This window comes from Macaca fascicularis, chromosome X, assembly GCF_037993035.2.
Source record: "Macaca fascicularis isolate 582-1 chromosome X, T2T-MFA8v1.1".
NCBI classification, from domain to species: Eukaryota; Metazoa; Chordata; class Mammalia; order Primates; family Cercopithecidae; genus Macaca; species Macaca fascicularis.
In genome coordinates this window covers 161436598-161464192 of record NC_088395.1, presented here as the reverse complement: position 1 = coordinate 161464192, position 27595 = coordinate 161436598, and the positions used below count along the sequence as shown (strand labels likewise).

Below are 27595 nucleotides of genomic sequence, written 5' to 3'. Positions count from 1 at the left end.
CTCATCATTGTGTTTGCTGATACTCAATCACAGGCAACTTTTTTTTCCCTCAGGTGTTTTATAATTTTGTTCGTGAGTTCAGGGATTTGTTCAGATGACTTCATCTCTGTGACTTCAGTGAGGTTTGACTGGGGGTGTATCTCTGGCTGTTATCTTTTTGATGTTAATTTGTAAGCTTGGAGTTTTCAAGACCTAAATAAGAGGTATTAATTCCAACCCTAGCCCTACATGACAATAGCCTTAGAGTTACAAATGACCAGGGGAAGCATTTTATTTTCTCCCACCAGAACCCATGAAGAAACAAACTCTCTTGTCATCTCACCATGGTGGTGGGAAGACTTTTTTTTCCTAGTCCATCCTTTCATTGACTGTGTAGCCCTTGTGAGGCACCAAGGCTTTTCTCCTCTCCCTGGTGGTTATCGAATCCATTCCCCTACCAGCCTAACATAAATTCAAATGCCCGTTGAGCTGCTCTTTAGGTTCCTCTTTGTTTTTTGACACCTGAGGGTCAATTTCCACCGTAAGTTCATCATATGTGCATTCAAAGGAATATTTATTAAATTTTATCCTGCCTTTTAAAAGGTGCTTTGTAACAGGAGGGTTTTCAGGTTATCTAGTGTGCCCTGTTTTCAGAAATGGAAATTAATTTCCCCTTTAAAACTCCCAGAGCACTAAGAAGCTCCCACAAATTTTCTGGAAGAGGAATGTGATGGTGGGGAAGACTTTTCATGAATATGTAGCCTCAAAGAAAGATTGGTGCTTTGGGGTGCTAGACACTCAATGACAGCTTAAGACAAGTGAGGAAGGGCCTAGGAGTTGAAAGAGCCCTAATCGCTCAAAGCCACATGTCACAAGAAATTTGGGGAAGAAGAGCCACTTTATGAGCTGGTTACCTTCATGGATTTTTCTTCCCTAGGCTCAGAAGTGGAAAAATATGAAGATCCATTGCTGATGGGAATCCTTCCCTAAGCAAATGGTGGTGAGACATGGCTGCTTTTAGTGCATTTATTATATGTGACCATTTAAAAGCAGGTACTGAAGGCTGTGGAAGAGTCACAAGGTGGTACTCAAAATATGATTATATAGGTAACTGGGTGTGGCTCTTCCCTGAGGCACAAAGAACTGATTTTTGTGTACTCTTTGAAAGGAAATGTATAAAGTTGGTATTATGCTTTACTCAGAACATTTTTAAGAGGGTTGGGAGTGATGCAGTCACTTTAAAATGATACATAAGATTGAACACTCTGCTAAACTTCAGATAAGAGTATCCAGTTGCCTCTTGGACTTCCCTGCCTGGATGTTCTGTTCCACGTGTACCTCAAACTCAAATATATCCAAGACTGAAAACATCTTCTCTCCAAGCTCTCTCCTCTTCTAATATATGCCCTGTGTGAATAAGGTGTGCCCAGTTGACCAAACCAGTAACCTGGGAGTCATCTTGTCACCTTCCTCTCCCTCAACCCCTCTCTCTCAATTAATCGGACACCAAGTTCAGTGGACTCTACCTTCAAAATGCCTCTCAAATCAATCCACGTCTCTCCTTGGCATTGCTGTTGGGCAGCAGGGCCCAGGTTCCCACTCCTCTTGGAAATGACAGAGGTCTCGCCTCTTCTGCACCTTCCCCCGAGCTTGAGGAACTATCCTGTCCAGAGGAAATCCTTTCCCTTCCGTATTTCTATAGAATGCTGTCTAACACTTTGAATTCCCTTCAGGCTCTGGGTTTCAGAAATCAACACAGAAAGAATCCAGGCTATTTGTTTCCCTCCAGGATGAAGTTAGAGTCTTGAGGGCAGCAAGGAAGGCAGGCATATGCATTGTTGCAAACCTTCTCAAGTGATTCTGATGTGCAGCTCCGGTCAAGAGCCACTGCACAACGTGGTGAGCTATTTGAATACAGGGACCGTGCCTTTCAACTTGTGTTCATCAAAACACAACACAGCCAATACCTGATATAGAATCAGTGCTCAGTAAATGTTCCAGTGAATGAGTGAATACAAGAACTAAAGAATGATATGGTGCAAAGAAATGGATGAAAGGGATCTTACGAGCTACTTAGTGCAATCCCTTCGTTTTTTTCCGTTGCCGTAGTGTTGGGATTGCTTGAGGCTCCTGGATGTTCACAGGATGTCATTTTTGGCAACCACAGACCACTAGTTGCCCAGCTTTTTTAGGTGTTGTGTAGCAAGGAGGGATTTCGGGTTATGTAACCTGCAATATTTCCAGGAATGGAGATTATTTCTTTTTCCTTTTATGACTCACACAACATCAGGAAATTTCCACAAAATTCCCAGAAGAAGAACATGATGGAGGAAACCACTTTCCCTATATATACATATTTTAATGGAACTGCCAGTGAAGCAGTAGATGTGGCCAGAAGACGCCACTTTCCTGGTGTCTCCTGAGAACTCTTTTCTCCCATTGGTTATTTTCACCTGCCTTCTTCTGCAGGTTCCTTTTTGTTTGGGCTCATTTTCCATTTTTCTGTCTATCTAGGTTTGTTGAAAATGCAGGAGCGAGTGCTTCCCAACCTTCCCTACTCCAAACGCCTATGCACACGCACCCACTTGCATGCGTGCACGTACACGTACACACATATACACCCACACGTACATGCGTGTGTGCACACACACTCCTGGACTCTTGAGAAACTTTCAAAAGGAACTTATAGATAGGGTGAGGACTTTTATTATTATGTATTAATTATTATTATTACTTATATCTGAAATATAACATTTTAGACACATGGAGGTGCTCTAACCCCCAAATTCCTGTTTGTCTCTGGAAAGGAGCAGGCAGTCTAGGATGGGCAGGGACACACAAGACAACTTATCTTTTGCCATATGCATTAGGCCTAAAGTATTTACAAAGCAAGAGAGGCAGCTGTGGCAAGGCAGAAAAATCCCGGGATTCAGAATTAAAACAGCTGGGTTAGAGTCCTGGCTCTGTCACTTGCTCTCTAACTCTCAGTTTCCTCATCTGTAAAATCGGGGCAATGGTACTACTTCATATCAATACAACTGCAGCTGCAAAAGACTGGTTTAGGCACCCTTGTTCTGAGCTCTCACAGACTCCTTGTGCTTACCTGGTGTTAACATTGGCTGTTAATACATCTGTCTCCCATGGTACAAGGAGATCTTGAGGGCAGAAATTCTATTTGTCTGGCCTCCACTGTGCCTGCCCTCAGTACACAGCAGAGCGGTCAATGAATGTTGGTTGAGTGAAGGAAGAACAATTGGACATTTGCGTGTTTTTGTGTGTATAATTCCTGTTTTACTATCATCGGTAGGCTACCAGGATAGTACAAATCTATTTTTATTGTATGTAAATTTGACATATAGATATTCCAAATTAACAGGAGTTGATTCGCTCCCCATGTTACCTAACAACTACTTTTGGAAAGTTGTTAGATCCCTTTAGGAGGATATTTCAGTACATTTGCTCCCCTGGTTAGGGTTAGGGTTAGGGTTAGGGTTGTGTTCCCAGCACAAGCGTCTCCTCAGTAATAAGCCTTTACGTGTGTGCACCAGTACTTTAAAGAGGTTTTTTGTTTGTTTGTTTTGTTTTTTGTTTTGTTTTGTTTTGTTTTGTTTTTTAAGGTGTTTTCGTGTACACTGACTCATATGCTCCTCACAAGAACCCCATGACATAGGCAGGAAAGGTGTTCCTGCTACCACTTGATGGATGAAGAAACCAATGTTCAGAGACGTTAATTGAGTCACTACATACCATATCAAGAGCAAGTTTGTTTCAGAGCTGGGCCTAAAACAGAATCGGGTTTCTCATTTCACAGTCTGGTGTTCTTTACGCAATCCATTTGTTCAGCCTGGTTGCATTTTGTAATGTAGCTTCAGTGATATTTTTTGCATCTCATCCTATTCCTGCTTCGCAACTGCACCTCCTACTACTTGCCTCAGCATACTCTCAATCGGGGCTTCTCAGGTGCTCAACCAGGGCCTCTCCCTCTACCCTGAACATGTCTTCTTGCAATTTCCTGCCACTGGATCTTTGCATCTGTTTTCACCTCTTGGTGGGCACCCCCTCCCCACCCCCATGTCACTGCAGGTTGAAAGAAATCCTAGGCATCCTCTTGGTTTCAACTCAAAGACCACCTAACTTCATGAAACCTCTGCAGATGGGCCCTGCTGGATGAGATCTCTCTGCCCTTGAACACACAGAGCAGTCCATGTCTTGTTCTATATCCATTTCCATATCTGCTTCATTCCCTTCTCTACAGTGTCCCTTACTCTGTGTTCTCACAGCCCTCTGTGCTCAGTTTTCACGGCACATATTGCCGTATGTTGTGAGCCTGCTTTCGCCCTGTGACTGTGAGCTCCTTGAGGACTGGAACCTTGTCTGATTCATCTCGGTATCTCCAGCACCCAGCACAGGGCCTGGAACACAGTAGTTGCTCCAAAAAATGTTGGATGAATGAGCGGATGGATGAATGAACACTACCCCACACAACGCCTTGGATAGAGTAGCTGCAAAATAATAATGGATTGAATTGAGTCTATAACCAGATCTCATTTCTTTTCATCCTATCTCAGTGTGAGATGAAGGTTCTTTATTCTGACTCAGGCTGTCACTTCCACTCCCGCTCTGGGTTCCATCCTATCCTGCCTCCCCAGGTGCCTCACTCCATCAATTACCTCTTCTCTCAAGAATCTCTAATCTCTCCGTCTTCTGTGCCTGGCTCCTTTCCTTGCAGTAACTAAAATGCTCAGGTCTCTCCTCCTACTCCAAAAATAAGTACCCTCAACTGAATGCGTGTCTTCTTCCTCACAGTATCAAACTATGTACCTCATTGGGGAGTAACCCAGCTGAGTGAGCCCTTTACTGGGGAGCCTTCAGTGTCAGTCTCCTTAGATCTTTTTCTCTCAGGTTGGTCAGATGGCTCACAGAAGACTCTTCCAGCTGCGAGAATTTTAGAGGCAGGGGCAGGGAAGAAGACTGGGGGTTCACAGCTTTCAGGACACATGCTTCCACTCAACACCCCTGTTTTCAGTACAGAACCCCAGCCCTCAACTAAGTCTGGGAACTCCCCATCCAGAGACCCTCTGCTTTACCCTCTCTAGGGAATAACACACCAGACTTCTGTCAGAGCACGGGAGGGCCAGCCCCTCACTGGCAGTGACAGCAGGAGGGGATTTGGCAATGAATCTACTTCTTAAAGGAGTTTTCAAACAGCCTTCATTATTTTGATTCCCATCCCCCTTCACTTCCAGAGGGAACTCCACTTCCAGAGTTACCTTGTTACAGCCTTTGAGGATTTCTGGAGGTGGGGAGTAAATCGAGTTGGCTTTTTGCTTTTCCCACTAAGGTCTCAGAATTCCTAGTTTGTGGCCTTCCTGGATCTGCTAAGTCAGTTGCCACTCATCGTCTGTTCTTCAGCATCCAAAATTTAGTTGTTGCCTCCTTTCCTGTTCTTCAACCCTTTTTATTTCATCTTCAATCCTATCCTTCTGATCCTTTCAAAAATCATATTTGCAGCAGTTCCAGTGGGGTATTGGGAGATGGTGAAGTTAGATGTGGAAGTATGTGCTCCACCTTAACTATGCATCATCCCCTGCATGGGTGTCTGCCTGCCTGTCTCATTGATTCTACATGCCTTTGTTACCACACCACTCTCCCTAAAACTCTCCAGACTCAGCTTTTCTCATCTGGCTCTCTGACCTGCTCTCTGACCATTCTGTTCTTTCAGCTGTCAGCCTTTGGACTGCCAAAACCCCAAACTAACTTCCTATCCAGGAACCCTCAGGCCTAGAAGTTCAGCTGTCTTGCCAATATATCTGTGCTCCACAACTTACCTACTCTCTCTGACCCCTACCATTTTCACATACTTTTCCAATTCTGACTGTCATAAATTTGCTGCTTCCCTCTAAGTAGAATGTTGATTCCTGTCAAACACATAGGAATCACACAGCCCTGATTCCTCCTCTTCTCTCAAATACTGATATTGTCAACAATGATAAACAACTACTATGTACTGAGGGTTTTTTATGTGCTGCTCACACTTTATACACATGTATAGATTCATTCTTCATCATAGATTTTTCAGGTAGCTGGCATTTATTAGCCCCACTTTGCATAGGTAGAAACACAGGCTCAAGGAAGGAAAGCAGCTTCCCAAAGTCAGAGACAGAATTCAAGCCCAGATCATTCCAAGTTTGTGCCCTTCCTATGACATGACACTGCCTCAGTCAAGGCATCAGAGAGGAAGCTAGAAAGCAGATGGTGAGAGGATACTGAGTACCTGAATTGGAGGGAGTGGCCACCATCAGTGGGTAGACGATGGAGAAAGATGAGGCTAACAGAGAAAACCCTTCACTGAGTTCACAGGTTTACACAGCATTAGCCCTTGTGATCTTCAGTTGTGCAGGGCACGAATCACCATGCCTGTCTGCCCACACAGAAAGTAAGCTAGAACACCACCACTAATCTATATGATATACACCAACATGGCTTAAGATGATTTATTGCAACTGGAAAAAATGCCCCCCCCCCCCCATTTTTTCCAGAAAGGAAGTGTGGATTGCGTTAATCAAGCTGAAGACTTTTTTATACTGCTTTACAGTCTGACACAGAAACAGACAGTCATAAAGATAAGCCCGAATCATCAAGAAAGTGCACAGTCGTATTTTGCCAACCCAACTGAGGGAATCAGGGAAGAGTAAAATCCACATGGAAAAGGTTTCCCCTGACTTCCCATTCATGATGGTACAGTGAGTTCATGTTATGGAACGCTCACTGCTCCAAACACATGGCAATGATGGACAAAATATAAAAAGGTAAACTCAAAAAGGCATAGCCAAGACAAAACAAACAAAACAAAACAAAAACAAAAGATAATTGTCTCCATGTTGAAGTACTACACTTGTTGCTCTGGAAGCAAACCATGGTAGCCAGAAGCTAAGCTCCTGCAATGTATAGCATTTCCAAAGTACCCTGAGCAAGATGGAAGACAAAAGCCAGGCTCACGGATTAAAGCCAAGGACTAGAATGGAGCTACCCACAAACCCACCAACCCCTGACTGTAAGTCTGACAAAAAAGAACCACCGCCAAACTCTGCCAGGGTCTTTGGTTCTGATGAGCTGCAGGCTTAGGGAGGTGAGGATGCAGACATGTTCTGGCCTCGTAACTAAGAGTTGAGCTAATCCACAGCTGAGCTAAGTGAGTGGATTTCCAATATTCCCAAGAGCACCCTGGGGCCAGTGATATGGATATGTTCTATCAAAGGGTTTTGAGCCTATCAACTGACTGGTATTTTGCAAGAGAAAAAAAAAGTACTGAATAGGTTAATTTCCTTCCATTCTTGGAAGAGGCAAAATGAGAAATGATGATTTTTTTGTTTTGTTTTGTTTTGTTTTTGTTTTCGAGACATGGTCTTGCTCTGTTACCCAGGCTGGAGTGCAGTGGCGTGATCATAGCTCACAGTAGCCTCGAACTTCTGGGCTCAAGAGAGCCTCCCACCTCAGCTTCCCGAGTAGTTGGGACGGCAGGCACTCGTGACTCCACCTAACTAATTTTTCTTTTAATTCTACTTTTTGTAGAAACGGGGGTCTCACTTTGCTGCCCAGGCTGGTTTCAAACTCCTGACCTCAAGCGATCCTCCTGCCTTGGCCTCCAAAAGTGCTGGGATTACAGGCGTGAGCCCTGGCACCTGGCCAGATTTTGTTTTTAAGTTTGAAATGCTTCATTTAGAGTTTATTAACCACTAAATATCTCTCTTTTTTTTTTTTAACTTTTAAGTTCAGGGGTACAAGTGCAGGTTTGTTACATAGGTAAACTTGTGTCATAGGGGATTTGTTGCATAGATGATTTCATCACCCAGGCATTAAGCTTAGTACCCATTAGTTGTTTTTCTTGATCCTCTCCCTCCTCCCACCCTCTGTCCTCCAAAAGGCCCCAGTGTGTGTTGTCCCCCTCTATGTGTCCATGTGTTCTCATCATTTAGCTCTCACTTATAAGTGAGAACATGCAGTATTTGGTTTTCTGTTCCTGTGTTAGTCTGCTAAGGATAATGGCCTCCAGCTCCCTCCATGTCCCTGCAAAGAACATTATCTCATTCCTTTTTTATGGCTGCATAGTATTCCATGGTGTATATGTACCACATTATCTTTCTCCAGTCCGTCACTGATGGGGATTTTGGCTGATTCCATGTCTTTGCTATTGTGAATAGTGCTGCAATGAACATACACGTGCATGTGTCTTTGTAATAGAATGATTTTTAGTCCTTTGGGTGTAGACCCAGTAATGGGATTACTGGGTTGAATGGTATTTCTGACTTTAGGTCTTTGAGGAATCACCACACTGTCTTCCACAGTGGCTGAACTTGTTTACAATCCCACAGTGTATAAGCATTCCTTTTTCTCCACAGCCTTGCCAGCATCTGTTATTTTTTGACTTTTTAATAATGGCCATTTTGGCTAATATTAGTTGGTATCTCATTGTAGTTTTGATTTGCATTTCTCTAATGATCAGTGATGTTGACCTTTTTTTCTTCATATGACTGTTGGCCGCATGTATGTCTCCTTTTGAAAAGTGTCTGTTCATGTGCTTTTCCCACTTTTGTATGGGGTTGTTTGTTTTCCTGTAAATTTGTTTAAGTTCCTTATAGATGCTGGATGTTAGACCTTTGTCAGATGCGTAGTTTGCAAATATTTTTCTCCCATTCTGTAGGTTGTCCGTTTACTCTGTTGATAGTTTCTTTCACTGTGTGCAGCTCTTTAGTTTTATTAGACCCCATCTGTCAATTTTTTGCTTTTGTTGCAATTGCTTTTGGCGTCTTCATCATGAAGTCTTTGCCCATGCCTATGCCCTGAATGGTATTAGAGTTTTCATAGTTTGGGGTTTTACATTTCAGTCTTTAATCCATCTTGAGTTAATCTTTGTGTCTAGTGTAAGCAAGGGAGCCGGTTTTAATCTTCTGCATATGACTAGCCAGCTATCCCAGCACCATTTATTGAACCGGGAATCCTTTCCCCATTGCTTGTTTTTGTCAGGTTTGTCGAAGATCAGATAGTTGTAGGTGTGCGGTCTCATTTCTGGGTTCTCTATTCTGTTCCATTTGTCTATGTGTCTGTTCTTGTACCAGTACCATGCTGTTTGGGTTACTGTAGCCTTGTAGTATAGTTTGAAGTCAGGTAGCGTGATGCCTCCAGCTTTGTCCTTTTTGCTTAGGATTGCCTTCGCTATTCAGGCTTTTTTTTGTTGTTGTTCTATATGAATTTTAAAATAGATTTTTTTTTTTTTCTCATTCTGTGAAGACTGTCAGTGGTAGTTTAATGGGAATAGCATTGACTCTATAAATTGCTTTGGGCAGTATGCCCATTTTAATACTGATTCTTCCTATCCATGAGCATGAAATGTTTTTCCATTTTTTTGTGTGTGTCATCTCTGATTTCTTTGAGCAGTGGTTTTAGTTCTCCTTGTAGAGATCTTTCACCTCCCTAGTTAGCTGTATTCCTGGGTATTTTATTCTTTTTGTAGGAATTGTGAATGGGAGTTCATTCCTGATTTGGCTCTCGGCTTTACTGTTGCTGGTGTATAGGAATGCTAGTGATTTTTGCACATTGATTCTGTACCCTGAGATTTTGCTGAAGTTGTTTATCAGCTTAAGAAGCCTTTGGGCTGAGACAATGGGGTTTTCTAGATATAGGATCATGTCATCTGCAAGCAGGGATAGGTTGACTTCCTCTCTTCCAATTTGGATGCCGTTTATTTCTTTCTCTTGCCTGATTGCCCTGGCCAGAACTTCCAATATTACGTTGAATAGGAGTGGTGAGAGAGGGCATCCTTGTCTTGTGCTGGTTTTCAAGGGGAATGCTTCCAGCTGTTGTCCATTCAGTATGATGTTGGCTGTGCCTTTGTCACAGATGGCTCTTATTATTTTGAGGCATGGTCCTTCAATACCTAGTTTATTGGGAGTTTTTAACATGAAGGGATGTTGAATTTTATCAAAAGCATTTTCTGCATCTATTGAGATAATCACGTGGGTTTTGTCTTTAGTTCTGTTTATGTGATGAGTCACATTTATTGATCCACATAAGTTGAACCAACCTTGCATCCCGGGGATGAAGCCAACTTGATCGTGGTGGATAAGCTTTTTGATGTGCTGCTGGATTCAGTTTGCCAGCATTTTGTTGAGGATTTTTGCATGGATGTTCATGAAGGATACTGGCCTGAAGTTTTCTTCTGTTGTTGAATCTCTGCCAGGTTTTGGTTTCAGGATGATGCTGGCCTGGCCTCATAGAATGAGTTAGGGAGGAGTCCCTCCTTCTCAATTTTTTGAAATAGTTTCAGTAGGAATGCTACCAGTTCCTCTTTGTACATCTGGTAGAATTCAGCTGTGAATCCATCTGGTCCTGGGATTTTTTTTGGTTGGTAGGCTATTTATTACTGCCTCAATTTCTGAACTCATTACTGGTCTGTTCAGGGATTCAGTTTCTTCCTGATTCAGCCTTGGGGAGGTGTGTGTGTCCAGGGATTTGTCCATTTCTTCTAGACTTCCTAGTTTATGTCACAGAGGTGTTCACAATATCCTCTGATGGTTGTTGGTATTTCTGTGGGGTCAGTGGTAAATATTCCCCTTATCATTTCTGATTGTGTTTATCTGAATCTTCTGTCTTTCCTTCTTTATTAGTCTAGCTAGTGGTCTGTCTATTTTATTACTTTTTTTCAAAGAAGAAAAACAGCTTCTGGATTCTTTCATTTTTTGAAGAGTTTTTCATGTCTCTATCTCCTTCAGTTCAGCTCTGATTTTTGTTATTTCTTGTCTTCTGCTGGTTTTGGGATTTGTTTGCTCTTGCTTCTCTAGTTCTTTTAGTAGTGATGTTAGGTTATTAACTTGAGATCTTTCTAACTTTTTGATGTGCGCATTTAGTGCTGTAAATTTCCTTTTTAACACTGCCTTCGCTGTGTCCCAGAGATTCTGGTACTTTGTATTTTGTTCTCATTAGTTTCATAGAACTTCTTGATTTCTGCCTAAATTTCATTATTTACCCAAAAGTCATTCAGGAGCAGGTTATTCAGTTTCCATGTAATTGCATGGTTTTTAGTGAATTTCTTAGTCTTGATTTCAAATTTGATTCTTCTGTGGCCCAAGAGACTGTTTGTCATGATTTCAGTTCTTTTGCATTTTTTGAGGAGTGTTTTACTTCTGATTATGTGGTCGATTTTAGAGTAAGTGCCATGTGGTGATCAGAAGAATGTATATTCTGTTGTTTTGGGGTGGAGAGTTCTGTAGATATCCACCAGGTCCATTTGATCCAGTGCTGAGTTCAGGTCCTGAATATCTTTGTTAATTGTCTCTCTCAATGAGCTGTCTAATATTGTCAGTGGGGTGTTAAAAAGCCTCCCACTATCATTGCGTGGCAGTCTAAGTCCGTGTGAAGGCCTCTAAGAACTTGCTTTATAAATCTGGGTGCTCCTGTGTTGGGTCCATATGTATTTAGGATAGTTAGATTTTCTTGTTGAATTGAACCGTTTACCATTATGTAATGCCCTTCTTTGTGTGTGTGTGTGTGTGTGTGTGTGTGTGTGTGTGTGTGTGTTTTAATCTTTGTTGATTTAAAGTCTGTTTTGTCAGTAACTAGGATTGCAACTGCTGCTTTTTTATGTTTTCCGTTTGCTTGGTAGATTTTCCTCCATCTTTTTATTTTGAGCCTATGTGTGTCATTGCATGTGCGATGGTTCTCTTGAAGACAGCATACCATTGGATCTCAGTTCCTTATCCAGCTTGCTACTCTGTGTCTTTTAATTGGGGCATTTAGCCCATTTACATTTAAGGTTAGTGTTGGTATGTTTGGATTTGATCCTTTCATCATGATGCTAGCTGGTTATTTTGCAGACTTGCTTACATGTTTGCTCTATAGTGTCACTGGTCTGAGTGCTTCAGTGTGTTTTTGGAGTGGCTGGTAACCATCTTTCCTTTCCACATTTAGTGCTTCCTTCAGGAGCTCTTGTAGGGCAGGTCTGGTGGTAACAAATTCCCTCGACATTTGCTTGTCTGAAAATGATCTTATTTCTTCTTCACTTATGAAGCTTACTTTGGCCTGATATGAAATTCTGGGTTGGAGTTTCTTTAAGAATGTTGAATATTGACCCCCAGTCTCCTCTGGCTTGTAGGTTTTCCACTGAGACATCCGCTGTTAGTCTGAAGGGCTTCCCTTTGTAGGTGACCTGGCCTTTCTCTCTAGCTGCCTTTAACATTTTTTCTTTCATTTCAACCTTGGAGAATCTGATGATTATCTGTCTTGGGGATGTTCCTCTCGTGGAGTATCTTCCTGGAGTTCTCTGGATTTCCTGAATTTGAATGTTGACCTCTCTAGCTAGGTTAGGGAATTTCTCGTAGATGATATCCTGAAATACGTTTTCCAAATTGGTTCCATTTCCCCCATCTCTTTCAGGGGCACCAATCAGTCTTAGATTTGCTCTCTTTACATGAGCCCATATTTCTCGGAGGTTTTGTTCATTGCTTTTCATTCTTTTTTCTCTATTCTTGTCTGCCAGTCTTATTTCAGAAAGCCAGTCTTCAAGCTCTGAAATTCTTTCCTCTGCTTTGTCTATTCTGCTATTAGTACTTGTGATTGCATTATGAAATTCTTGTAGTGTGTTTTTTCAGTTCCATCAGGTTGGTTACATTCTTCTCTATATGGGCTATTTTGTCTGTCAGCTCCTGCAGTGTTTTATCATGACTTTTAGCTTGCTTGCAATGGGTTACAATGTACTCTTTTAACTCAGTGAAGTTCATTCCTATCCATATTGTGAATTCTACTTGTGTCATTTCAGCCATCTCAGCCTCAGCCCAATTCCAAACCCTTGCTAGAGAGGTGATGAAGTCATTTGGAGGAAACAGGGCACTCTGGCTTCTTGAGTTTTCAGCGTTCTTGCACTGATTCTTTCTCATCTTTGTGGGCTTATCTACCTTCAATCTTTGAGGTTGCTGACCTTTTGATTTTTTTTTTTTTTCTTTTAACAGTCTGGCCATGTTTCTGTAGGGCTGCTGTAGTTTGCTGGGCTTCTTCCCCAGTTCCTAGTTGCCTTGGATTTTCCAGTACCTGGAGCTATCACCAGTGAAGGCTGTGAAACAGCAAAGATGTCAGCCTGCCTCTTCCTCTGGGAGCTCCGACCCAGGGAGGTACAGACCTGTTGCCAGCCCAAACGCACCTGTAGGATGAGGCTGGAGACCCTGGTTGGGAGGTCTCACCCAATCAGGAGGAATGGGATCAGGGAACTGCTTAAAGAAGCAGTCTGGCCATGCTTTCGCAGATCAGCTGTGCTGTGCTGGGGCACTGCTTCCACCCCTGGTTGGTGTGGGCTCTCCAAAGCCTGGAGGCTGGAACAGCTAAGTCGCCCAAACAGCAAAGACGGTGGCCCCTCCCTCCCTCCCTCCCGGAGCTCTGTCGCAGGGAGAATTCAAATCTCTGTCAGCCAGAGAACACCAGTAGGGGTTGCTGGAGGCCTTGGTTGAAAAGTCCCACCCAGTGAGGAGGAACAGATTGGGCACCTGCTTAAAGAAGCAGTCTGGCCATGCTTCTGAAGAGCAGCTGTGCTGTGCTGTTCTGGGGTACCACTTCTGTGAGCTCTGTCCCAGAGAGCAGCCTGCCCCTCCCCCTGGGACCTCTGTCCCAGGTAGGTGCAACACTGCTGCTGGTGGCTGGCTGGAACTCCAAACCAGTGGGTCTTATCCTATGAGGTGCAGTGGAAGTGGGGCCCGCAGATTGTTGCTGCTTGGCCCCCTGGATTCAGCCTCTTTCCTAGGGGTATGTACAGGGGTCTAATCTCCCGCTTTGCAGGAGTTGCAGTTACTTTTGCTGGGAAACCCAGAGCTGGAGTATGTAAAGCTCCTGGGTCTCTGCACGTGCTGAAGCGGCTGCTCTGCTGAGACTCCAGGTATCTCTGTCTGTCAGACTGAAGGCCCTGGTGGAGTGGGTTCACGAGGGGATCTCCTGACCCAACGGTTGCAAGGATCCATGGGAGGAGCGTGGTTTCCCAGGATCGTACATTCACTCACTACTTCCCTGGGTGGGGGAGGTTCCTCTGTCTCCATGTTGCTCCTGGGTGGGCTGTCATCCTGCCTTGCTTTTCTTCATTCTCTGTGGATCGAGTTGTTTCCTTGATTAGACCCAATGCAGGTACCTGGATGTTTCAGTTGAAGGTGCTGTATTTACTTGCCCCTTTCCTTCCTCTCCGTGAGAACCACTCACCCTGGCTGCTTCTAGTCAGCCATCTTGGCCACTCCCTCCCCACCCCCCCTCCTTTTTTTAAAAAAATGCTTGAAAACTGTTTGCAAAAGAAACCTAGAGATTCTCATGGTTCTTTTAAGATCTTGTTGGATGGACTGTGAAAGTGGGATTATTGTCTATGAATGGTCAGCTAGACTGTGTGTGTTTGGAAAGGGTGAGGGAATTAACATTTATTGAGCAAAAGGGCATGCTAGTTAAAATCATTGTTGTCTCTGGGGACAGATTTTTCTGGGTTTTAATCCAAACTCTGACATGTATTAGTTGTGTGACCTCTATTTTTCATTTGTAAAATGGAGATGGGATTGTCGCAGGGATTAAAAGCACTTAGAACAGTCCAGGATATACAAAGCACTGTGTAGGAGTTGGCTGTCATTATTAGTCATCAGTCATCTTACTTAATAATCACAAAATTGTTAGAAAATCCTGTGAGGTAGATATTTTCCTTACCATACCCATATGAGAACACTTAAGCAATGAGAAGTCAAACAAAGTTACCAAAGTCGCACAATTACAGAGTGACAGAGCCTTTAGATGCTGCCTAGTCCAAGGCTTTCATTTCGCAGAAGAGAAAATTGAAGTTCAAAATAGGAGAGGTACATGCCTCAAGTCATTTAGTGAGCCAGTGCCAGAACTGGGCCTAGAACTCAGCAGCAGGACTCTTCCTGTCAGTAGTTCTCAAACTTTGTCATGTGTTAGAATCCTGCAGAGGACTTGCTAAAACAAACTGCTGGTACCCCTGCCCAGAGTTTCTTACTTAGTAGGCATGGGGTGGGCCTTGAAAATGTGCATTTCTAAGAAGTTCTCAAATGATGCCGCTGCTGGTGGTCTGGGGACCCTACTTTGGGAATCACCACAACACACCATAATTCGTACATCTTTTGTTCTTTTCATCATGGACTACACAGTCTGTGACCTACAAACACTTTCAAAGAAATGGGAACCAGTGATGAAAACAAAGAAAACTACATAGCTAGCAGCAAGAAGGTACGGTGACTGACCAACAGTCCTGGTTCGTGTGGGACTCTCCTAGTTTTAAAATGGAAAATCCTGTAGTTCTGGGCACAAGAGGATGGTTGGTCACTCTAGATGAAAGCAAACAAAAGTCAGTGTCAGCTAAATGCCAAACAAAAAAGGACATACATACAGAGAATGTGGTAACTTCTGGTGAATTTGTTTGAAAAGGACTCATTCATTTATTCTTTCAATACATCTGTATTATAATACTACTGTCCATAAGGCACTGTGTTAGGTGCTGTGTTCCTGACCCTACAGATCCCATTCCACCATAGCAAAAGGTAAAAGTGACTCTACAGTGAGCTTGGTAGACATAGACCCATGCTTATATACTCAGGGACACCTGGAAGAGATGTAAAAAAAAGAAACATCTCACATAGGAAGTTTTCAATGCATCAGGATCAGGACTCAAATAATTCCCTTCTCTTTTTCTTCAATGTACCAAAGAGAGTACATTGTTGAGAAGGATTGGTTGCAAATTTCCAAAAAGGAGGGTAAAATAATTAACGAGTCAAGGTGTCAGGAGAGACAGAAGGTAAGGGGAGTCCTTCAGTAAGTGGGGAAATTGATTTGTTTTGTGTCCTCATCTCTCCAGGGCCATGATCATGTCCTTTGCTGGCCGTAAACCAATGCTGACCTCAGTTATAGTGTAATCTTCAAGGCTAATTTACGCAAAACTTCAAAAATGGTAAACATCCTCGTGAAGACTAATGATGACATATTTTAGGAGTGCATAATAGTAGGTATAGAGAAAAAACTTCAGGGTAAAATGTTATTGCTGTTCTTCTTGCTAAAGGGCATACTCCTTAAGAACCAAAGTTAATTATCAGTCCTTTGACCTATGAGGAAAACAAATTTCATGGACTCCCCTAAAGATTCCTATATAGTACAAATAAAATGCCAAAATATTTTGGGAACACATTTTGGAGCACTGGATGTATCAATAAAATAATGTGTAAATTGCCAAATGTGATCTAGGAACTCCCTGCAAACATCAGATTAGGCTCTATTCTCTATCTGAATACTGACTTTGCTTTGCTTTGTAACTCCTGTCTTCACTAATAATGCCTTTTCCCCCCTCTTGTGTGCATCCTAGCCTATATTCTCTTTCATCATTCTACAGTGGTCAATGTGGTTATTGTACAGCTTCACTTTCAATGAAAGCTGAGGGAAAAGAAGCTTCATAACCTGCCCTCCCCCCATACATAAAAGAAGCTATTTAAAAAATAAAAGCAGCAAGCTACTAAATTTGACTCATTCAAATCTTGGTAATTAACATGTATAGTATTTTATGAGAGAGACAGAGAGAGAAAGAAAAAAAATTAGCAGAAATGGAGGAAAACATATTACATCCTAAATACCACCAAATTGCCAAAATACACATTTGGGTAGTAATCTCCAGAGAACTCTCTGGAGGCACGGCATCTATCATGCTGATTTCCCTGAATAATATTACAGGATAGCCCTGTGTACTTCTCTTGGTGGTGGTGGTGGTGGTGGTGTGTGTGTGTGTGTGTAAAGAATTATCATATGGAACCTCACAAGTCTCTAAAACCTTTCTGCAATTATCCCTCATAGGATTACCACACTGATGAGTTTGTTCAACAGGAGCTGTTGTGACTTCCTAATTTAACTCCTATAGAGATGATTTGTATCGAAGATAAAACACTATATTTGAACTCAATTCCCACCTTATCCCTGAGCTTATGCTACCAGCAATTCTTATAATGTTTGGAGTTCTATTAGGCTATAGAGAAAAATCTAGGGTTTCAGCTAAACCCTTTAATCCCCAGGCCTATGTAAAGGACTGTCTCAAGGTAGTCGCTAGCCCATGGGTTCTCAAAATATGGTCTGAAGACCCCTGGAGGAGTCCCTGAGGCCTTTTTAGTGGGTCTGCAGATTAAAAATTATTTTGTATAATAACACCAAGATGAGTTACATTCAGTTAAGCATTTTTCTTTTGAAATTAAGCAGACTTTTGGAAACCCAGATGTGCATAGCCCTGTAGTAGGCTAAGTGGAAGTTACAAAGACAATAGTAGCTTTTTCTCCCCCTCTCATTATCTCGTGAGGAGACAGAGGACTTTTCCAGAGGCTACATGACATATGGTTATGTCATCTCTCTGATAGCTGAGGGATGTGTGCTTCTGCGTTCTTGAGTTTTAAATATTTCCCAGTCTTAATACCTAAAACAATTAGTATCAATAGATAGAACCCACACCCAAGAACTCCTTGGGGCCTTCAATAACTTTTAAGAGTGTTAAGGTGTCCTAAGACCAAAAATTTTGCAAATTGTTGCTTTATCAGGATTTTTGTTATTTCTAGAATGCATTTCTTTCTAACTGATCTACTTGGGGAAAAAAAAAATCACTACCTCATGGCAATTATTGCTTTCCTATCAATATGGAGATTATATTTCTGAAGGAGATTGACCAAAATTATATTAAAAGGTTTAAATAAAACAAGTGGATCCATGTTATAACATGAGGAAGAGAGCTGCCCCACTAGAAGTCTGACATTAGATAGCTCAGAGTCCCCCCTCTCTAACAAGTCTCCCCTGCTAGAGAAAGGGACAGCTTCTGTTTTGTGGGATGGGATAAGGAGACAATCTGAAGTAGAGTTTGACACAATATTAAATATTATTCTGCGCATATGAAATTCTGGTAGCCGGGGTGCCAGGTGTATTCATAATCCCAATGCTGTCAATTTTAAGCCTGAAGCCCCAAGAGGCGAGCAGTGTTTAATACGTCATCCCTTGTTAAATAGCAGCCACAGAGTTGGCGGTAGCCAGTGAAGCATTCCCTGCCATGTAGGACACGCCAGTTGTCTATAAATAGGACCTGTGAATGGGCAAAAAAAAAAAAAAAAAAAAGAGAAAACACTATCAGAAGAAGGACAGACCAAAGGAACCCTAAGTCAGAAGAGATCATTTAAAAGACAAGCTTTAGGTTGTTCTCTGGTTACATTAAATGAGGTATTTTTCTTTTGAAATTAAACAAACGTTTGGAAACTAAGATGTGTATAGCCCTGTAGTAGGCTAAATGGAAGTTACAGAGGCAACAGTAGGTAATAGGCCCTGCAGTGGAAGAGCTTCTGTTTCTCAAGTAATTGTTCTCTTATCAAAGCAAATCAGATAATTGGTTTCTTTCTTTTTCTTTAATTCTTATTCTACCCTTTCTCAAAGGGTTAAATTATCTCATGACATTTTTTGCTAAGCTGAAGGTATTTTTCATCCAGAGGAAATACCAAAATAAAAGCTATGGAATCATGAAGCTGGAAGGACCCTTGGGGGTCATCCAGTTAAACCCCCTCACCATACAAATAGAGTTACTGATGCCTTAGAGATGGGATGAGGCTTGCTTCCAGGGCATTCAGTGAGTGAGCCGCAGGACCATGACCAACACCAAGGACTCTTTTCTCTTTTTCCTTTGCAACATTGTGACTCACATATTAAGTAAGTACCCGTTCTTCACTGCTTCATTATTACAAGCTTGCTTGACATCTTTAGAGATTAGGACCCACCCTGCCAGGCTTTAGTTTAACCCAAAACTCATTCTCAGGTCTCCTCAACTCTATCGTTAGAGTCCGGTGTGCTGTATACCAGCGATGGACGACATCATAAGGAACGGTATTGATGACAGCCCGGTCATAGTTGTTGTACCTAACATGGAATCATGAGAAGAAAGATCTCAAACACATGTTAAAGACATCTTTTGTTTATTGAACAATTTTATATAAGGCTTCCCCTATGTTCAATACTTGTCCCAGAGACGAAGTGACAATAAGTCAATATTCTCTCAGGAATATCACATTGGAGTGAGGAGTTCCACTGCCTGTTGACCGTATTTTGTTTTTCTTTGAATAATCGAAGGATACGGGATAGAAGTTAAGTTCCAACTGGTTTCTCTCATCTTATGATATGATATTTTAAGTCTTTACTGGCCAAAGTTCATGGAAGCACTGGGGAAAGCTCTGAGCTTTCTCCTCACCAAACTGAGGTGGGGTGGACAAGAGAGGTTATACTAACAAAGCTTTCCTTTTAACAGGATGACTTACAACTTCTCAGGTGTCTCCCTTTGTGGGAGGAATCCCAGCTATAGCCTAGTGGACCATTCACCCAGGGATCTTCAATCATTCATTCAACCCTAACATTTATAGGCGCACCGGCTACATGTGGAGGAGGTAGCCAGGGGCTAGATCATGTATATATTGCCATGCAGGCCATGGTAAGGACTTTGGATTTTATTCTGAGTACCATGGGAAGCCACTGAAAAACCTTGCCTAAGATAATGGGTTTCTGTTTTGCCTAAGGCAAATTAACTTTTTACTGAAGTATACTATACATTACGGGAAAGTACACAAATCGTAAGCTTGATGAATTTTCATGATGTAATCGCATCCATATCACTAGCACCCAGGTCAATAAACAGATCATTACCAGAACCCCAGAACCCTTCCTCATGCTCCTTTCCAGTAACGCCACTCCCCCAACCCAAGGGTAACTACCATCCTGACTTCTATCACCAAAGATTAGTTTTGCCTGTTTATATAAAACTTTATATAAATGCAATCACAATATGTATTCATTTGTGTCTGGCTGCTTTTTCATTTAATATTATGTTTAGGAGTTTCATCATTGTTTAGCAATAGTTTATTGGTGCTATACAGAAGTTGATTGCGTGATCACACCACAATTTATTTATCCATTCTACCGTTGATGGACATATGAGTAATTTCCAGTTTGGAACTACTACAAACAGTGCTGTTATGAACATTCTATTACATGTCTTTGGTGAACAAATATATTCACTCCTGTTTGAAATAAACTTAAGAATGGAACTTATGGATCATAAGGTATGTGTGTGCTCAGATTTACTAGATACTGCCAAATATATTCTTTCCAAAGATAAATTAACATCCAATGGTGTCATTTTTGGACATCTCAGGCAATATTCCTTAGTGTTATATAGTACATGGCACAATCAGAGCCAATATTCTTAGTTTTGTTGCATATAAAATGAGCATAATAACATCTGCCTAGCTGATCTCACAGGGCTACTGCAAGAATCAAATGAAAAAATAGGCCAGGTGTGATGGCTCACGCCTGTAATCCCAGTACTTTGGGAGGCCGAAGTGGGCAGATCACCTGAGGTCAGGAGTTCAAGACCAGCCTGGCCAACATGGCGAAACCCCATCGCTACTAAAAATACAAAAAAAACCCAAAAAACAAAAAACAAAACAACAACAACAACAACAAAAAAACATTAGCCAGGCGCGGTGGCACACGCCTGTAGTCTGTAGTCCCAGCTACTTGGGAGACTGAGGCAGGAGAATCACTTGAACCCGGGCGGCGGAGGCTGCAGTGAGCCAAGATTGTGCCACTGCACTCCAGCCTGGGCAACAGAACGAGACTCTGTCTCAAAGGAAAAAAAAAAAAAAAATAGAAAGAAAAAGAAAAAGAATATAATAGTCCATCCTCCCAGGCTTCAAGGAGCCATGCCTGGAGAGAGAATGGAGTGAGGACGCACAGTCTTCACCACCCATTGTCATTTCCAGAAACTTCTAGTGCTGGGTTAGGCATTTGCAAAAATATTTTTAAATTTACTTATTTCATCATCCCAGAAGGAAAAGTGTTATTAACCACCTTTTACATTTAAGGCAACTGAAACTTAGACACCTGCCACAAAGTTTATAAGTAGCAGAGAGGTTTTGAAATCTGGTCTCCTTAATTCTTTAACTCATTATTTATGCCAGAGAACAGAAAAATGATCCTAATTCCTGTGTACGCTTGTTCATGAGAGCAACATTTTTACAGATAACACTTGTAATCTTTTGACTTCAAATTGAGATTTACAGTTTAGAAATGTTTCCATATACAGTATCTCATTGACCCTCTGTATGATAACCCCGTGTGGTAAGTAGTACAGCTGTTATTATCTTACTTTATAGATAAGGAAAATAATGATAAGGCCCTGTGATTTGTCCAAGTTTACATGGAATTTGTTATTCACTGTTTATATTAGATGGCGGTGTTTCCTAAAGCCAACAGAGAAAGTATCAGGAAAAGTCTATTACACATAAGCAAAATGGTTGTGCAATATTCTCTGGATTAGAATAAGACTATTTCTGGACTTTGGCACAAAGTGATGCCATCATATTATTGTGCAGTTTTTCCTTTCTTTCCTGCTTTGATATGAAGCAAGAGAGACCTGGGAGCAGGGGCAAGCAAATAAAGCAGGCATTTATCTGACAAGAAAAGCTAGGAAGATTTAACAAGGTTATCCTTCTTCTTAGCTGACAGACAAGTATTTCCCAAGACAGCTCCATAATTGAGTGGACAATGCATTTGATGGATTTGTGTATTGTGGTGTAAGTGACAGCTGATGGGCTTTCAGATAGGTAGATAAATGGGCTTTCAGATAGATCACCATTACAATCTCAGTTCAGACGTGTGATCTTGGAGGAGCTATAGAAATTATAAAAATGCTAGAAGAAAACCTCGGGATGACTCTCCAGGATAATGCTCTGGGAAAAGATTTTATTGCTAAGACCCCAAAAGCACAGGAAACAAAACCCAAAAATAGATAAATGAGACTAGATTAAACTAAAGAGTTTCTGTGAGGCAAGGGAAACACTCAACAGAGTGAAGAAACAACCCACAGTATGGGAATATGGCCATTGTAGAATGGCTGTTATTACAAAGACCAAAAATAACAGATGTTGGCAAGTATGTGGAGAGAAAAGAACTCTTATACATTCAATAAACAGTGCTGGGAAAACTGGATGTCCGCATGCAGAAGAATGAAATTAGACCCTTTTATTACAACATATACAAAAATCAACTAAAAATGGATTAAACACTTACATGTAAGACCTGACACCATAAATCTACTAGAAGAAAACATATGGTATAACTCTATGATATTCGTCTATACAATTACTTTTTGGATATGATCCAAAAGTATAAGCAACAGAAGAAAAAATAGGTAAATGAAATTACATCAAACTGAAAAGCTTCTGGCACAGCAAAGGAAACAAAAGAATGAAGAGACAACCTGCAGAATGGGAGAAAGTATTTGCAAACTATACGTCTGATAAGGGGTTAATATCTAAAATATTTGAGGAACTCAAACAACTCAATAGTAAGAAAACAAATAACGTGATTTAAAAATGGGAAAAGGATCTGGATCGACATTTCTCAAAAGAAGACATACAAATGGCCAACAGGTATATGAAAAAGTGCTCAACATCACTAATAATCAGATAAATTCAAATTAAAACCACCACGAGATATCACCTCATACTCCTTAGGATGGCTATTATTAAAAGGACAAAAGATAACAATGTTGATGAGGATGTGGAGATAAGTGAACCCTTGCACACTGTTGGTGGGAATGTGAATTAGTACAGCCATTATGGAAAACAATATGGAGGTTTCTAAAAAAAAAAAACTAAAAGCAGAACTACTACATCATCCGGCAATCTCACCACTGGGTGTATACCCAAAGGAAATGAAATCAGTATGTCTGAGAGATATCTTCCACGTTCTTTGCAGAAATATTCACAGTAGCCAAGATATAAAATCAATCTAGGCAGAATACATGGGAGAGTATATACAGAAAATGTGGTATGTATAAAAAGTGGAATACTATTCATCCTTGAAAAAGAAGAAAGTCCTGTCATTTGTGACAACATGGATGAACCTGGAGAACATTAAGTGAAAATAAGCCAGGCACAGAAATATCAGTACTGCATGATCTCACTCATATGTGTAATGAAAAAAAAAAGTTGATATCATAGAAATAGAGAGCAGAATGGTGGGTACCAGAGGCTGGTGGGTTGTGGAGTAGTGGTTGGGGATATGCTGCTCAAAGGATACATAATTTTAGATCAGAGGAATAAGGTCAAGTGATCTATTTTTCAACATGGTGACTATAGTTAATAACAGTGTATTGTAATTTGAAAATTTCTAAGAAACAATCAATCAATGGAGTGAAGAGGTAACTCGCAGAATGTGAGAAAATGTTTGCAAACTATGCATCTACAAGAGATTAATGCCCAGAATATATAAGGAGCTCAAACTCAATAACCAAAAAAGACATAATCCCTTAAAAATGGACAAAAGTTCTGAATAGACATTTCTCAAAAGAAGGCAGACAAATGGCAAATGGGTATATTTTTAAACGCTCCGTATCACTAATCGTTAGGGAAATGCAAATCAAAACCACAATATCACCTCACCCCAGTTACAAAGGCTATCATTAAAAAGACAAAAAATAGGCTGAAAGTCAGGATGGCTAATATGTACAAACACAGAGAGAATGAATAAGATCTAGTATTTGGCAGCACAATAGGGCAACTATAGTTAACAATAACTTATTGTATATTTAAAAATAACTAAGAGAGTAGAATTGGAGTGTTCCCAACACAAAGAAATAATAAAGGCTTGAAATGATAGATACCCCAATTATCCTGATTTGATCATTACATATTGTATGCCTGTATCAAAACATCACATGCACTCCATAAATATATGCAACTATTATTTACCCATAATAATTAAAAATTTTTAAATTAAAATTCAATAAAATAAAATATAATAAAGTGATCTTAAAATAAATTTGCCCGTGGTTAGATATTACTTATTTGTTACACTTTAATTGATGATTTCTATTATAATTTCATAGTACTTAGAATATATATATATATATATATATTAGAAAATATCATCTATAGGATTTTTGCTTTCATGAAGGTAATGATACTTTAAGCCTAAAACATTAGAATTTTCAATAATTTTCTCTAGTGTTTGGAAATAATTTTAATCCTCTGTTTAGTGCTCAAAAATGCTGTTCATTTGTGACCGATTAAACTTTCCAATAAAGTGATTTTATACTCTTTATGTTAAAGAAACAACAAATGCTGGTGAAGATGTGTAGAAGGGGAAACCTTATACATTGTTGATGGGAAAGTAAACTAGTATAGGCAATATGGACAACAGTACTGAGGTTCCTCAAAAAACTAAAAATAGAACTAGCATATGATCCAAAGCACTCACTACTGGGTATATTAAAAGGAAATGAAATCAGTATGTTGGAGAGATACCTGCACTCTCATTGTGATGGTTCAGTTTACGGGTCAGCTTGACTGGACTGAGGGATGCCAACATGACTGTTGAAGCATTGTTCCCTGGGTGTGTCTGTGAGGGTGCTTCCAGGGGAGCTTGGTGTGTGAGACGGTAGACTGCAACACTTAAGATCCACTTTCAATGTGGGCAGGCACTGTCCTATTAGCTGGGAGCCTGGTTGGGACAAATAGGCAGAAGAGGAAGAACTCTCTGTGTCTGCTCATTCTATCTCCCTTCTGGAGCCAGATGCCTTTCCTCCTCCTGCCCTTGGGCATCAGACTGCAGTTTCTTCCACTTTTGCACTCTGGGACTTGCATCAACAGCCTCCTGTGGGCTCTTAGGCCTTTGGCCTCAGACTGGGGTCTGTACTGTCAGCTTCCCTAGTTCTGAGGCTTCCAGACTTGGAGTGAATCATGCTACCAGCTTCTTCGGTTCTCCAGCTTGCAGATTGCCTATTGTGGGACTTCTCCACCTCTATAATCAGCTGAACCAATTACACCTCATAAATCCTCTCTCATACATCCTATCGGTTCTGTCTCTCTGGAAAACCTTGACTAACACACCCATGTTTATTGCAGCACTATTCACAATAGCCAAGATATGGAATCAACCTAAGTGTCCATCAACAGATGAATGGATAAAGAAAATGTGGTGCATATGCACAATGGAGTACTATTCAGCCATAAAAAATAATGAGATCCTGTCATGTGTGACAACATGGATAAGCCTGTAGGACATTACATTAGGGGAAATAAGCCAGGCACAGAAAGACAAACTTTGCATGTTCTCACTTATTTGTGTGAGCTAAAAATTAAGTAATTGAAATGAAGATAGAGAGTAGAAGGGAGGCTGGGAAGGTTAGTGGGAATGTGGGGAGGAAATGGGGAAGGTTAATGGGTACAAAAAACAGAAAGAATGAATAAGGCCTAGTATTTGCTAGCACAACAGGGAGACTACAGTAAAAAAATAATTTAATCGTACTTCTAAAATAACCAAAAGAGCATAATTTGGTTGTTTGTAATACAAAGATAAATGCTTGAGGTGATGGATACCCCATTTACCCTGATGTGATTATTACATACTGCATACCTATATTAGAACATCTCGTGTAACCCATAAATATATACACCTATTATGTAACCACAAAAATAAAAAAATAAAATAAATATAAATTTAAAAGCTGATGTTATAGAGGTAGAAATTAGAACAGTGGTTACCAGAGGCAGGGGAGGGGAGGAGGGAAGGAGAGATGGGAAGAGGTTGGTCATTGGGTACAAAGTTACAGTTATAATTAGATAGGAGGAGGGTGACAATAGTCAACAATAATATGCTGTATAGTTCAAAATAGATAGAAGAGATGATTTTGAATGTTCTCACTAAAAGAATAAGAGGGGGAATACTACAATCAATCTATGCCTATATATTTGATAACTTATATGAACCAATTTCTTAAACACACATGATAAAAAAAACTAATTCAAAGAAAAGTAGATAATCTGAATAGCCTGACATCTATTAAAGAAACTGAATCTGTAATTTAAAACTTTTCAAAAAAGAGAACTCCAGGCCAGACAATTTCACTCATGAATTCTATCCAACATTTAAGTAAGATGTAATACAAATTTTACAGTCTCTTTCAGAAAATTAAGGAGAGAAAATGACCCCACTCATATTATGAGGATAGCATCATCCTAATACCAAACTCAGACAAAGATATTACAAGAAAAAAACTAAATAGCAATATCTCACATAAACATAGGTACAAATATTCTTACTAAGATATTAGCCAATCACCTCTAGCAATGTATCAAAAAGATAATAATACATCAAGATCAAGTGGAGTTTATCCCAGGTATTCAAAGTTGGTTCAACATTCAAAAATCAATCAATGTATTTTATTATATTGTCATACTAAATAAGAAACATCAGATGATCGTATGAATAAGTGCAGAAAAGGCATTCAACAAAATTCAATATTAATTAATGATAAAATTCCCAACATGTTAGGAATAGAAGGAAATTTCCTTATTCTAAAAAAGGGTATCGAACCACTGAGTAATTTTCCCCTAAAATCAAAAATAAGTCAAGGATGTCCTTTCTCGCCACTACTATTCACTGTTAGTCCTGGAAGTCCCAGCTAGTGCAATAACACGTGCACACACACACACACACACACACACACACACGCAAGCAGAGAGAGAGAGAAGTGAAAGGCATACATATTATAAGGGAGAAAAAATACCCCATTATGTTGAAAACCCCAAATAATGTACAATAAAACTCCTAAAGACCCTTCCAGAAGACTCCTAGACTTGATAAAGAACTTCAGTAAAGTTTCAGGACACAAAATCAATGTACAAAGCACAGTAGCATTTCTCTACACCAATATCATTCAAGCTAAGAACCAAATGAAGAACCCATTTACAACAGCCACAAAAAATAAAACACCTGGGAATACGTTTAATCGAGGAGGTGAAAGATCTCTACAAGAGGAACTACAAAACACTGATGAAAAGATTGTGTATGACACAAATAAATGAAAAAGCATCCCATGCTCATGGATCAAAAGAATCAATATTATTAAAATGACCACACCGCTCACAGCAATTTACAGATTTAATGCAATCTCTATCAAATTACCAACACATTTTTTCACATAATTAAAAAAACATAAAATTCATATGAAACCCAAAGAAGAGACTGAATAGCCAAACCAATCCTAAGCAAAAAGAACAAAGCTTGAAGTATTACATTCTGACTTTGAATTATACTACAAGGCTATAGCAACCAAAACATCATGATATTGGTATAAAAATAGACATATAGACCAATGGAACAGAATAGTGAACCCAGAAATAAAGTACCTATTAACAACTGATCTTCTGTAACATCGACGAAATTAAACAATAGGGAAAGAATACCCTATTCAATATATGGTGCTAGGAAAACGGGCTAGCCATATGCAGAAGAATGAAACTGGACCCCTATCTCTCACCATATACATGAATTAACTCGAGATGGATTAAAGATTTATATTTTAGACATGAAACTGTAAAATCCTGTAAGAAATTTTTCCTGTAGGAAAAATTCTTCTGGACATTGGCCTGGCTTAGGCAAAGAATTTATGACCAGGTCCTCCAAAGCAAATGCAACACAAACAAAAATAAACAGATGGGACTCAGTTAAGCTAAAAACCTTCCACACAGCA

At 40.4% G+C, this 27595-nt stretch overlaps 1 protein-coding gene and 1 long non-coding RNA gene across 4 annotated transcripts in view; one reads left to right on the top strand and one right to left on the bottom strand.

Annotated features, from left to right (window-relative positions):
- The window catches only part of CLIC2 (chloride intracellular channel 2), a 79435-nt gene that overhangs the window by 10584 nt on the left and 41256 nt on the right, over positions 1–27595 (top strand). The gene's annotated exons all lie outside the window — the stretch shown is intronic.
- On the bottom strand, positions 16510–21811 carry LOC123571318 (uncharacterized). Its single transcript, XR_006695474.3, has 2 exons — positions 18783–21811; positions 16510–18100 (listed from the first exon to the last, which is right to left on the bottom strand). It is a non-coding gene; the product is annotated as an uncharacterized lncRNA (long non-coding RNA).